Source organism: Protopterus annectens, chromosome 11.part0 (assembly GCF_019279795.1).
Source record: "Protopterus annectens isolate FY-2018-M chromosome 11.part0, PAN1.0, whole genome shotgun sequence".
Lineage (NCBI taxonomy): Eukaryota > Metazoa > Chordata > Ceratodontiformes > Protopteridae > Protopterus > Protopterus annectens.
In genome coordinates, this window is record NC_056745.1 from 1,287,863,520 (window position 1) to 1,287,878,291 (window position 14,772).

A 14,772-nucleotide genomic window follows, 5' to 3' on the forward strand; every position below is an offset into this window, starting at 1 on the left:
TTGAGTCTGACAGGGCTCCAGCGATTTTGACTTTATGGGTTCTATCCTTTAGCCAGTTTGCCACTCATCTTGTGAAATATGGATTTACATTTAAGCTGTTGAGCTTGTCTATGATGCCAGAGTGGGGTATTGTGTCGAAAGCTTTAGCCAAGTCCAGGTAGGCTGTATGGACTGCTTTGCCCTCGTCAATGGCTCTAGTGACTGTTTCAAAAAAGTCAACTAGGTTTAAAAGGCAGGATCTGCCTTTTAAAAAAAAAAAAAAAAAAGGAAAGCCGAACTGGGTGGGATCAAGTGTCTGTAAGTCCCCAATGTCTCTGTTTATTAGTTCCATAATGATTCTTTCCATAGCTTTGCAGACCAGGCTGGTTAAACTTATGGGGCAGTAGTTTCCAGGGTCAGTAGAGGTGCCTCCTTTGTGGAGTGGGACTACTGTTGCTGTATGCCAGTTTTCAGGTACATATCCTGTAGTAAGGCTAAGGTTAAATAGCATTTTTATGTGCGGGTTTAGCTTCTCTTGGAGTTCACATAGCACGCAACCCGGGATACCGTCAGGTCCCATTGATGCTGTGTTTTTAGCTTTGCTGAGGGCAGTTCTCTCCTGGACATCTGAGATGACAGGGAGGTTACATTCAGCTGGGATAAGTATTTCTTCTTTTGGGGGTGAGGGAGGGGAGAAATTTGCACTGAACCTATCTGCCAGAATGTTGGCAATATCTGTGGGTTCAGTGTATTTTTTGTCATTGTGAACTAACTCTGAACATATCTGAGGGTTTCCGCCCAGGTTTCTAACATAGCTGAAGAAGGCCTTGTGGTTATCTTTAGTGTCCATAGCGATTTTTCTCTCAAAGTTGGCCTTGGATGTTTTTATGAGAGAACGTAGCTTTCTACTGATCAGAGATGCCTTCTCTTTATGGGATTTTGCTCTGTCATGTAGTAGCTTCCTTCTTTTGTTATACAATTTGTTTATGGCTGGGGTCCACCAGACAGGACGCCTGCCCTTGGTGGAGAGGGTCTTGGTTTTATTTGGGATTGCATGATCCATGCATTCTTGGAGATGTCCGTAGAAAGCATTTGTGAAGGATTCTGCATTGTGGGATGTGGTTTCCACTGTCCCAGTGGGCTTAAAGGATACCATCTCAGTTTTAAGAAGTGTAAAGTCGGCTTTTGAGAAGTTTTTCACTGTAGTCTTTTGTGTTGGGGGTGGAGGTGGGATATGTATATCCAGGGTGATTAATTTGTGGTCAGATCTCACTAGTGAAGGGTATACTTCCAGTGTGGAGCACTTTGTCCCCATGTTTGTGATGATCAGGTCTAGTATATTATCTCCCCTTGTGAGAGAGGTGACTAGCTGTTCCATTGTATTTGAATTTATGAATTCCAGGAACCTTTGGGCTAGGGTGTTTGGGTTAGAATAATGCACCCTGTCTATGTTAGAGTAGTTGAAGTCTCCCAATATGATGGTGTTTGGTGAGAAATTCATATCCTCCAATGTCTTCAGGAAGGCTGAGTGGGGTTCCTGCGATTGGGAGGGTGGTCTGTAACATGCTACCAGTTGTATAGCAGTTTTGCCTACGGTTAGTTGCACATGGATGGTCTCTGATGCTTCATGTATTGCCACTAACCTGGAGGTGTGGGTGTCCTTGATGAATATGGACACTCCCCCTCCCTTTTTGGTTTGGCCCGAGTTTTGGGGCCGAAAAGCATGATACGAGGTATAGCCTGGTAGTGCTGGGGTGCTCTCAGGAGCTTTGAACCAAGTTTCAGTTACTGCACAGACATCAATGTCCTCCATACTGAGGAGTGCTTCGAGAGCCTGCATCTTGAGATTTAGACTTCTGGCATTGAGCAGATTACCCTTAATTTTTTTTCCATTTTTGTTTTCTAAGGAGGTGGGTTTGTCTTTTGAGCCTTGCCTAAAAAAGGCACTATGGGGGAGGCAAGAGCCTTAGCCAATATCCAGAAGCCCAGTGGTGACAGATGCAAGCTGTCCCTTGCGAAGCAGCATGGCTTGTCCAGCATGTCATCCCAAGCAGACAGACATTGGATCCCCCTAGAATGACACCAGTATTTGAGACAATTATTAAAGTTGGTCATCTTGTCTTTGTATTGTGGCATCATTCTTGGTGAGGGCAAGATGCTGCTCAGGGTCAGAGTCATACCAGCCTGGGCTACATAATCAGAGAGCTCCTCTATGTCTCTTTTCATGTAGTCCAGGGAGGTACGTCTCAGGTCATTCACGCCGGCATGGACAATGACGGAGTCATATTTGTACTTGCTTTGGAGTGACCTGAGTGCGTGTGTTATGTGGCGGATCCTAGCTCCTGATAAGCAGCTCACCGTTACCCTCTCCTTGTTCAGCCTGGTAAGCGGAACATCAGTGTGTCTGACTATAGAGTCACCTATTACTAGAGTATCAGGCATGGTGTTTGGCCTTAAGGGCTGTGATTGTTTGACACACTGATTTATTGAAGTATGTGATGCATGTGTTATGTTTTGAGGTGGTGGATTTTTGGGTGACTGCTTTGGGAGCCTCTGTTGTTTTGGTAAGTTTTTTGTTAGAGCCTCCAAGTATGTCTTTGTGTTTTTATGTGTTTGGTTTGCAGTTGTGGTAGGTCTATGTGGGACTGGGTTTGGTGTGTGTGTGGTTACCTTCTCCTCCTGTCTGGTCTTGCCAGTCCTGAGTTGAGAGAGTTCAGCCTCCAGTTTGGCTATATAGTTGCATCTCTCACATGTATTTGTGTTTGTTGGGAGGAGGAGAGGGTTGTCTGTGTACATGAGACAATTGTAGCATTGTCTCAAGATTCCCAGATTAACCAGCTGAACCAGAGAGGATGCCAGCAAACTACCACTCGACATGCTAGAATATTATAAGGGAGTGCTGTGCCTTTAAGGGAAGTGGGTACTCACAGGGAAGGTAGGTGGATGTAGTGCTTACTTTAGTTAGCGAGTGCTTACTTAGAAGAGAGGTTTTGAGAACAAGTGCTAGGCTTATAATAAAGTGATTAGACTAGATTATTATAAGAGTAGAGCTTTCTTAAGGGAAAATTTGAAGAGCAGACTTGGTGGAGCCAGAAAAAGTTTAACCTTTTTTAACCGGCATGCGCACAACCGCTCAAAGCCGTGCAAACACAGATTTTAAACAGGGAACTTCAAAAGAGCTAGAAATGGTCCAAAACAACCAATTACTACAAGCTCTTGTGCTGAGGTCACTCCTTCAGGGACAGATAGGCTGCTCAAGGCTCCCCACTCCCACTGGTGAGCAAAGAGACTTCCTTCTATCCAAGTAAGGCAATGGACACCACAGGAACTACACCACAGCCCAGAATACAGCAAAGCCTGTATACTGGTCTAAACTAGTCAAGGAGAGGCGGAAAAACAAGGATATTTTTTTGTTTTTTTTGTTTTTGAGATAGAAAGCACACAGAAATGCAGGAAACAGTAATAAATCAGTTACACAGGCTAGCACACTTCAGTGGGCAGCATCAACAGTTAAATTAACAAACAAACAAACAACTTTTGACCAATTTTCAACTAAATGGAACTTTAAGTGCAGATAATATATAATGCAACAAACAGTTAAAAAAACAGTTTAAGCTTGTTCAAGGTAAGCAAGAGAAGGTGTTTCAAGTTAAAAACAGCAAAAAATACTTAAATCAGGAAAGTAGTAGCTTTTCTCAGTTCTCTGCTGCTAAGACCACTCTGCAGGACCACGAGGAGCTGTTGCTGAGTAGTATAGCCAGAAAAAAATGCTCAGAGGTGGATTTTAAACAGGAAACTTCAAAAGAGCTAGAAATGGTCCAAAACAACCAATTACTACAAGCTCCTGTGCTTAGGTCACTCCTTCAGGGACAGATAGGCTGCTCAAGGCTCCCCACTCCCATTGGTGAGCAAAGAAACTTCCTTCTATCCAAGTAAGGCAATGGACACCACAGGAACTACATCACAGCCCAGAATACAGCAAAGCCTGTATACTGGTCTAAACTAGTCGAGGAGAGGCAGGAAAACAAGGATATTTTTTGTTTTTGAGATAGAAAGCACACAGACTGCATTTAACTGTTTTACTGCCTTATTTGGTGCCTTTTTGATTGATTTTTGGTCTGTGCCTTCTTCATTATCTGCACTTGTTTTGCACTGTAATATTGCTTAGATAACATAAACTAGGTTCAGACTTACTGAATCTAGCCTGCTTTTTATACCCTTGAACTCAAATACAGCCATTTTGCATTACTTAGAGCTTGGCCTCCACCCTTGTGGCAGAAGAGTGTGGATATAGCTCTGTCTGAGCTGGGGATTGCTGGATCAAGGATCATTGTGTGATTTCCTATTGGCAGACTACTTTAAAACTATTTAATTTTGCCTATATATTAGCTTCACATTTGCATGTAGCTGCACACTGCACAACGGGGGTTGACAGTGCCCTGTATAGTATCAAACTCCTTGAAATGATTTATTCCCTAGATGTTTGTCAGTTGAACCCTCCCAAGATTCTCTGCTGCACTGCGGTCAACTCAACTGAGTACTGAGCAGCATCACCACACTCCTTTACCCCTAATCCTCAACAGAATAAGCCGCCTTGTTTAGTTAGTTGAATTAGTCCTAGAACAAAAGCTAATGCAACTTGCCTACTCCCCAACAAATATTTGCACTTTAACCTTCTACAAAGAACAGTCAGTTTCCCAACATTTCACCAGCTAGCCTGATTGACATGAGCATCCTAGGGCAATGTAGTAATTGCCTCATGTTTGCTGACAACCACTTGCTCCTAAAGTAAACAAGTACAGTATGTGAGAGATGGCACTATACCATGAAACTGGAATCAGTCCTCTCATATAACAATAAACAAGACATCAAGCAGGTTGTCAGCACACACACACCTCTCTTCTCACACAAAACAAGGTCAAGTCACATAGACCCACCTATGTGGAGGTGCTCACTAAGAGTCTACCAAAGAACCAAAAACCTCCCAAGCACAAACATATCACATATACTGGAACACAAACAGACGCCACTTCATATAAAAACACACATACCAGTGTCTCGACAAATAAGCCCGTAAGGCAAAAGACCTCAAAATGTTATGTCCTGGTCACAGGTGATTCCATAGTGAAATATAGATGAAAGTCATGGTTAGCTGCTGTCCGGAGTCAGGGTCCATCAAATCACACAAGCAATCAAGTCACTCAGCAACAATTACTGTTATGACTTGGTCATAGTATATGTTGGAGTGAATGACTTTAGATGTACCTCTCTGGACTACATGAAGACAGACATGACTGAACTCTCAGATTATGTGTACCTGGCAGATATGTCTCTAGCACTAAGTAGCATTGTACCTTTACCTAGGATGATGCCACAATACAGACTCCAGGTACAATTAAACACAGGTAAAACCCTACCACATCATCGCTAGCTACAGGTCCCCCACCATGAACTAAAAGAAATACAACGACTACCTGGACTTGCTAGAATCACTCCCTGTACAGCCAAATATTTTGGTCATGGGAGATTTCAACTATCCTTCGTAGATAGGACAATATACATAAGAAGAAATGTGATTACGCTGAGAATTCTGGAATTTATTAATTCAAATGGTCTGCAACAGCTAGTTTGCAACCATATAAGGGGCTTGAATGTCCTGGACCTGGTAATCACCAACATGGGGGGGGTGACTGCCCTATCCCCTGTGTGTTACCCTCCCTAGTGAGGTCAAACCATAAATCTGTCTTGTTTGAAGTAAAGATCAGAGTGGACACCCCATGGAAGCAAACAAACTGAAAAATGTCTCCAGACCAAACTTTAGCCTACTAAGTGAGGTTATAAAAAGTTTCAAACCCCTCATTAACAGAGCCAACAATGATTCGTATGCAGAAGAATGCACAAATGCTCTGTATATACATTGAAACAACTGTACAGAGTCAGTTATACCTGTCAGGATCCAAACCACGCCCTCTCAAAGAAACAGGCCTGGTGAGCCACAAGTATAAATAGGTTATATAACAAAAAGGAAGAAACTGTTACCCAAGAACAAGAGGGAACTTACTCACCAGAGGAAGAATACCCTCCGCAGTTTGAACAAGCAAATCAGATATCTTGCAAAGTCCTCTACAGCCAATTACAAGAGTAAATTAGCATCTCTAGCTTAAGACAATCAAAAGACTTTCTTTAGCTATATCTGAAAATTTAAAGGGAATGACCAACTATGTTCCAAACTGATTGTTGGTGGTACTACTCACACAGAACCTGAAGAAATTGCCAACCTGCTGGCGGACAGATTTGGCATAGATTTCACCCCACTGTCCCCAACAGACACACCCCAAAGTATCCCTGCCACCAGTCCACTGCCTAACATCTCCAAAGAGCAGGTAATATCTGGGCTCTCCAAGGTCAAAAACACAGCCTCCATGGGACCAGATAACATCCCAGGCTGCTTACTAAGTAATTTAAAACAAGACTTAGTGGAACCACCTGGCACTCTCTTCATCCATAGCTTGAGCACTGGCTTTGTCCCAGCAGAGTGGAGAACAGCAACAGTAATCCCCTTACACAAAGGAAGTCCATCAACTGATCCTGAAAACTATAGACCCAAAAACATGGCCAGCCTTATCTGCAAGGCCATGGAAAGAATCATCATGAAACTTATCAACAAGGACATAGGTAACCTCCAAACTCTATAATCAACCCAGTTTGTCTTTGTAAAGGGCAGAGCTTGCTTATTAAACTTGGTGGACTTCTTTAAGAATGTCACCAAAGCCCTGCATGAAGGCAAAGCAATACAGCCTATCTTGACTTAGCCAAGGCCTTCCACACAATGCCTCACTCAGGTATCAATGGGAAACTCTCCCAGCTGGGGATTAACCCATACATCACTGTATTGGCAGCAAACTTACATCTAGAGAGACACAAGGTCATAAAATACCAAAATTTGCAGGGAGAAACCAGGGCATGTGGAAGAAGGATACCCAGACAGTTCCAATAGTAGTAGGACCAATGTGTCTTATAAAAAAGAATATACAGTCATACTTAGATATGTTACTGATACACATAAGTCTGTATAAATTGCAGAAGTACTCAGTTCTGGGCACGTTACAGGTCTTGTGAAGAGCACTTCTGGCTAACATCAAAGATTGAAACAACTCTAATTTCATGAAATTTAATCATGCTTTGACTTAGGAATCAGGTCTATTCCGATCATGACATTAGAAACCGAAAAGACCTGGAGAAATTAAAACAACAGAAGCCAGAAGATATAGAAAATCTACTGGCTGACAAATTCAGATCTAAATTTATTTTTCTCTCCCCTTCAATCTTCACTCAAGAAATATCAGCAAATATAACCACCCTTACTATCACTAGCGAACAGGTTCTCAATGCTCTCTCTAAGGCTAAGAGTGGTGCATTGATGGGGACAGACAATATCCCAGGATACCTTCTAAATAGCATGAAACATGACCTATCAGGCACACCAGAGTTGCTATGTAATCATAGCCTCCAAATAGGGTTTGTGGGTCTTGAATGAAGAACAGCAACAGTGGAAAGCCAGCTGGATCACAGACAGGATACAGGAAGTTAGAACTGGGGTTTCCTCCCTGCAAAGATGCCAGTTACAAGTGGATTCCCCTCAGGGATAGGTCCTAGGACATCTCCTTTTTTTACCATTTACTTCCCTGAATCAAGGCCTCTGGCTGACCAAATTTGCAGATGATTGCAAACTGGAAGTAGTCATAGAATCCCCCACCAGCAATAATGTTCTCCAGGAAATGCTGACTCATTTAAATAACTTGTGCCAGAGTCATGGAATACAACTAAGTCCAAGAAATGAATAATAGTATCCTTTGGGAAGTCATCTACCACTGGTAACTATCATATTGACTACATACCCCTAAGAGTAGACCCGGTAGTCAGGGACTTGGAGACACACATAGACAGCAATCTAGCCTTTGACCATCACATGTTTACAATAGTGAGGAAATCATTGCTGTGTAACAAAGGTATGGCATCTAGGTCCAAGGAGGTCATTATTCCACTGTATACAGTATTCATCATACCTGTTATTGAGTATAATGTGTAACCAGAAACATCCAACAAATGGAACATCCACAGATGTTCTTCACTAAAAGAATATAGGACATAAGTAATATTTCCTAAGTAACATGTCATATGTAACCCACCTCAAAGCCCTATCACTGTGTTCTGTCTCTTACATACTGTTGAAGGGAGATCTATACCTGGAGTACAAGGTAGTCTCGGATCCCACCCCATACCTGTGATTCAGAGTTCCTCCCTAACCCAATTCAAGTGTAACTTGGACAACTGAATGGGAAACAGGAAATTCATCCCTAGTTTGGCATCTAGGTCTCTGATGGACACAGGAAGCCTGTTAACGGTTCATCTCCCAGGCCCTGCTTGCAAATGTCTGATGTCCCAACCCCCTATTTACACTTATCAAGGAAACCAGAGCTTGTCAGATATTTGAGATGCATAGCTAGAGTTAAAAATATCCTAGTGATCTATGAAACTATGAACCTAATAGCAGAACTGTGGACGTTCTACACCCTTGCAACTCAGTTGTTTCAAAATCTGGATCATTATCAACAAATAAATAAATAAATAAACAAATAAGCCAATGAAACAGAAATAAATAAGCACAGTTCAAAGGTAATTACTGTTCTAGCTATAGGCCTTTTTATGAAAATATACATAATTATTTCACTTCCTTTAATATTCCACCAGTCAAGAACTCAATTGCAAATGTATGGGGTTCACTACAAGCACTGAATGTCAAAAAATGGGAACACAAGACCAAGAATCACCAAAATCCACAGCCACAGTACCCAAATCTCCAAAAAATGTGGTTAGAAGCAGTAGGTTAAGAACAGCACATTTATTGGTACGTAATCTGAATCACACCAAGCAGCAAACAATAAACCAAGCGCTTTCGCTCGGTTATTACCAAGCTTCTTCAAGGTTAAAAAATCTGTTGTGTAGTCAGCCATGTTAAATACTAAATGCAACATCACATGACATACCCCCCATGTGAATCATCCCTAATCAGTTTCTTAAAAATACAGTGTGTATAAACTTTCCTTAAATACTCACTATATGTTCCAATCCAAAAATCAAACTCAACTTTAAATCCAGTAATGCCAAAAATGAAAATATATGATATATTACAACACATGTAAAAACACATAAAAAATAATAAAATAAATGGTAATGAAATAAATAAACATGACAGTAATAAATGTTAAACTAAACCATGAAAGTAAATAAATGTAACATCTTCATTACCAGTACAGCACATGGTAACCAAACTAAGGCATTCGGCTGAACTGCAAGTACATCCAATATCAGTATGTTTAATGGGGAAATTTAAGCAGTCTACAAGAACCCCTATTATAATCGTGCCCTTCTTAATTTGAGCACACTGTTTATATTCAAGGCGTCATTCATGCCCGGTGGTCTAATTGCGTCCAGTCTAAGCTGCCAAAACTGTTCCCGATACTCCAACCTAGCTTCCCAGTTCCCTCCCCATGGGTCGGGTGTCACTTGTTCTAGAATTGTAAACTTAATTTGCATATTTTCACATAATTGTGAATGCTTAAAAACGGCATTGGTCACTTTACCCTTACTAATATCATATTGATGTTCATAGACTCTTTTTCTAAAAAGCCTTTCTGTCTTGCCTACATAAAAACTGTGACAATGTAGGCAGATTCCCAGGTGTACCACTCCTTTGGTGGCACAATTAAAGTATTGTTTAAACTTATATCTAACATTTCTGGAAGGGATAGAAATAACATCTTTATTCAACATGAAGGCACATTGGTTACATGAACCACATCTATGGATACCCTTCTTCATTCTAGTGGACTCATTCTTAACAGCCTTATTTTTTTCAAAAAATTCTTTCAAATTCGTTCCACTTTTTCTAACAAAACCTGGCACTGAAGGGATGCGATGTTTTATATCTTCATTCACTGAAATAATGGGCCAATACTTTAAGATGACCTGTTCTATTACCTGAGAGTCTGAAGAATATGTATATGCAAAACTATTCTTAAATTTGGAGGTGTTGTTGTCTATCACCAACTCCATACCGGCTGTCCCGGTACCTAATAAAGGGTAATACCTAGATTCCCTATTATCAGTAACTTCCTGGGCCAATCCATCAATCAAGTTGACTGGGTATCCTTTTTCTATAAATAAGCCACGGAGTGGGTTGGCTTCCTCGAAAAAATATTCAAAAGTGCTACACATTCTCGAGGCTCTAATCATTTGGCCCTTAACTATCCCTTTTTTCTGGTAAAAAGGGTGACCGCTACAAAAATGAAGGTACGCATTTCAAAAGGTAGTCTTCCTAAAAAGCTTGGAATGAAAACAGCTGTTTGCATAGTCCTTAATTAATGTTACATCCAAATAATGTAAAACATCTTGGTCAATGTTATGAGTGAATCTAAGAAAATCAGTACATCCATTGATGTGTTCCAAAAACCCATTCAGGTCATAAATAGAACCATTCCATAGTAGGCAAATATCGTCTAAATATCTGGTATAATGTGTAATGAGCTTTTTCCATGGTGTATTGAACACAAATTCCTGCTCCCAGTGGTAGAGTACACAATTGGCATATAGCAAAGCACAGCATGCTCCCATCGCCACGCCTTTCTTTTGGCGAAAAAACTCTCCATTAATGTAAATAAAATTGTTTGTCAAAACTGTGTCCATTAAGTCCACCACTAAATTGATGACGTTGCTAGCCAATGTGCCATCAAGTGTAAGGGTTTGCCTAAACCATTCAAGTCCTACTATGTGAGGGATACTTGGAAATAGGTCTATAATATCAATGGTTACCATGTATAGCTCTGAACTAAACATCTGTCGGTTAATAACTTTTAAGAAATGCCAGGAGTCTTTGCAAATATGTGTAATTGTTGTTAAGACTCTTTTGGCTATGTGATCTATAAATTTTGCTAAGGGCTCCATAATACTGCCTGCCCCAGAAACAATGGGCCTAAATCTTAGAGGGGCTAGGACTTTATGTGTTTTCAGAATACCAAATATTATTGGTACCCTTGGCTTCATAACATGAAAATAGTTGTATAGCTGCTCATTACTAGTGCCTTGCAAGAGGTGGTCGTATAAATAATAACTAATTTTGGCATAAGCTAAATTAATTTCATTAAGGGACACCAGTTCATATTGTTCAACATCCTGCAACATTCCCTGTAGGATGAAATCGTAATCTAACTGGTACATTAGCATCACACCCCCTCCTTTGTCAGGTTTCATAACCCAGCATTTTTCCTGCTTTAAGTTCTCAATCAACTGGAATTCTTCATTACTGAGGTTCAATGGGCACTTGTTTTTCTTGTTTTTACCAGCTGTTCTAATTTCTCTCTCTACCATTTCCTCAAATATCTTAAGAGATGGGTGTGTGGGGGGGGGGTTAAAGGTGCTAGTTCTGGTGAGATCTGAATGGGTATTAGGTTGACCCTTAAAAAATATTGAAAGGTTTAGCTGCCTAATGAACAATTTAAAATCTATCAATGTGTTAGAGGTGTCAAAGGGACTAGATGGGACAAAGGTAAAACCTTTTGAAAATAAAGTAAAATGCTCATCTGTGAGCAAGCAATCAGTGAAGTTGTAAATTGCAAAATTATCTTTTCTGAAAATAATTTTCTTGGTAGGGGCCTCATCCATTGTTAATGATAAAACATTAACAAGTGGTTCTATTTCTGTATACGATTCCACCCTTGTTTCTGATGTCCCATCCCCCTCACTCTCCTGTTGGGAGGGTGCTGAAAATCCTGGTAGGACTGTTTCCTGCCCCTCTCAGCAATTCTTTCACTCCTCCTGGGTGGTTCATTGTCAACCCTAACACCTTTATTGTTACATTCCACCATGTTATCCCCTTCCACAAACACAGTGTCATAATTGTTTCTCCAACCACCATTTCTGTAAATAGGGTAGGCTAAGCCTTCCTGGTATTCGTGCATATCCCTGTCAAGTTTCTTAATTTTCCTATTTAAAACTTTTAAACAGTGATGGTCAACCTCATAAAAAACATTGTCATAGCTTCTTTTAACACTTCCAAAATTCACATCATTAGTAACATTTTGGTTAAGAGCGGTCAGCTCCTTCAATAAGAGTTCAGCCTTGGATTGGTGCTCCACAATCATTAGTTTCAACATTTCTATACCCGCGTTGTTAAAAATGTCACATAACTTGTCATACAATTCAGTCCCTGGGTGCACACAGTTAGGAAATTTAAATAAACGAAGACCTTTGGGAACCCTGTTAACCTGTATGCATTCATTTAAGTAGTCTATCTCCAACTGGTTGTTTTTAAGCGCATATAACTTGTCTCTAAATGAGTTAAAGTTATTCTCAATGTTTCTGTTAAAATTGGAGTCTACAGTACCTTGCTGAAAATGGAACTGCTTTTCAGTCCATGCTCCAAAGTTAAAATCCTTGTTTGTGTCCCTTGTATTGTCGTCTCTTCTCGGTTTACCACTAGCAACATTTTTAGTGGAAGACGTACCACCTTGTGATTTGTCTCGCAAATGGTTACTGGAACTGACGTCATCCGCCTTGCCATTCATAGCAGTTGGTGAAGAGGAAGTGACCCTATTGCGCTTATCAGAAAACCGCAACTGGTTGCCAGGCAACCTAAAACTCTGTTCAGCATTTTTTTCTTTCAGTTGTTTAGTAAGTTCAGTTAACAGGTTCAAAACCTGTGTAAATTCAGCGCGGATCACCGGAGCGTTGTCAGTATCTTCTCTCAGTATTGCTGGGGTCTCCATAAAGTTGGTAGAATTGTTTCCTTCAACCACGGAAAAAATAAACTCTGAATGTCAAAAAATGTGAACACAAGACCAAGAATCACCAAAATCCATGGCCACAGTACCCAAATCTCCAAAAAATGTGGTTAGAAGCAATAGGTTAAGAACAGCACATTTATTGGTACGTAATCTGAATCACACCAAACAGCAGCAAACAATAAACCAAGCGCTTTCGCTCGGTTATTACCGAGCTTCTTCAAGGTTAAAAAATCTGTTGTGTAGTCAGCCATGTTAAATACTAAATGCAACATCACATGACATACCCCCCCATGTGAATCATGCCTAATCAGTTTCTTAAAAATACAGTGTGTATAAACTTTCCTTAAATATTAAATATATGTTCCAATCCAAAAATCAAACTCAACTTTAAATCCAGTAATGCCAAAAATGAAAATATATGATATATTACAACACATGTAAAAACACATAAAAAATAATAAAATAAATGGTAATGAAATAAATAAACATGACAGTAATAAATGTTAAACTAAACCATGAAAGTAAATAAATGTAACATATTCATTACCAATACAGCACATGGTAACCAAACTAAGGCGTTCGGTTGAACTGCAAGTACATCCAATACCAGTATGTTTAATGGGGAAATTTAAGCAGTCTACAAGAACCCCTATTATAATCGTGCCCTTCTTAATTTTAGTGCACTGTTTATATTCAAGGCGTCATTCATGCCCGGTGGTCTAATTGCGTCTAGTCTAAGCTGCCAAAACATTTCCCGATACTCCAACCTAGCTTCCCAGTTCCCTACCCGTGGGTCCGGTGTCACTTGTTCTAGAATTGTAAACTTAATTTGCATATTTTCACATAATTGTGAATGCTTAAAAAAGGCATTGGTCACTTTACCCTTACTAATATCATATTGATGTTCATAGACTCTTTTTCTAAAAAGCCTTTCTGTCTTGTCTACATAAAAACTGTGACAATGTAGGCAGATTCCCAGGTGTACCACTCCTTTGGTGGCACAATTAAAGTATTGTTTAAACTTATATCTAAAATTTCTGGAAGGGATAGAAATAACATCTTTATTCAACATGAAGGCACATTGGTTACATGAACCACATATATTGGTACCCTTCTTCATTCTAGTGGACTCATTCTTAGCCTTATTTTTCTCAAAAAATTCTTTCAAATCCGTTCCTCTTCTTCTAATGAAACCTGGCACTGAAGGGATGAGATGTTTTATATCTTCATTCACTGAAATAATGGGCCAATACTTTAAGATGACCTGTTTTATTACCTGAGAGTCTGAAGAATATGTATATGCAAAACTATTCTTAAATTTGGAGGTGTTGTTGTCTATCACCAACTCCGTACCGACTGTCCCGGTACCTAATAATGGGTAATACCTAGATTCCCTATTATCAGTAACTTCCTGGGCCAATCCTTCAATCAAGTTGACTGGGTATCCTTTTTCTATAAATAAGCCACGGAGTGTGTTGGCTTCCTCCAAAAAATATTCAAAAGTGCTACACATTCTCGAGGCTCTAATCATTTGGCCCTTAACTATCCCTTTTTTCTGATAAGAAGGGTGCCCGCTACAAAAATGAAGGTATGCGTTAGAAAAGGTAGTCTTCCTAAAAAGTTTGGAATGAAAACAGCTGTTTGCGTAGTCCTTAATTAATGTTACATCCAAATAATGTAAAACACCTTGGTCAATGTTGTGAGTGAATCTAAGAAAATCAGTACATCCATTGATGTGTTCCAAAAACCCATTCAGGTCATAAATAGAACCATTCCATAGTAGGCAAATATCGTCTAAATATCTGGTATAATGTGTAGTGAACTTTTTCCATGGTGTATCGAACACAAATTCCTGCTCCCAATGGTAGAGTACACAATTGGCATATAGCGAAGCACAGCATGCTCCCATCGCCACGCCTTTCTTTTGGCGAAAAAACTCTCCATTAAAGTA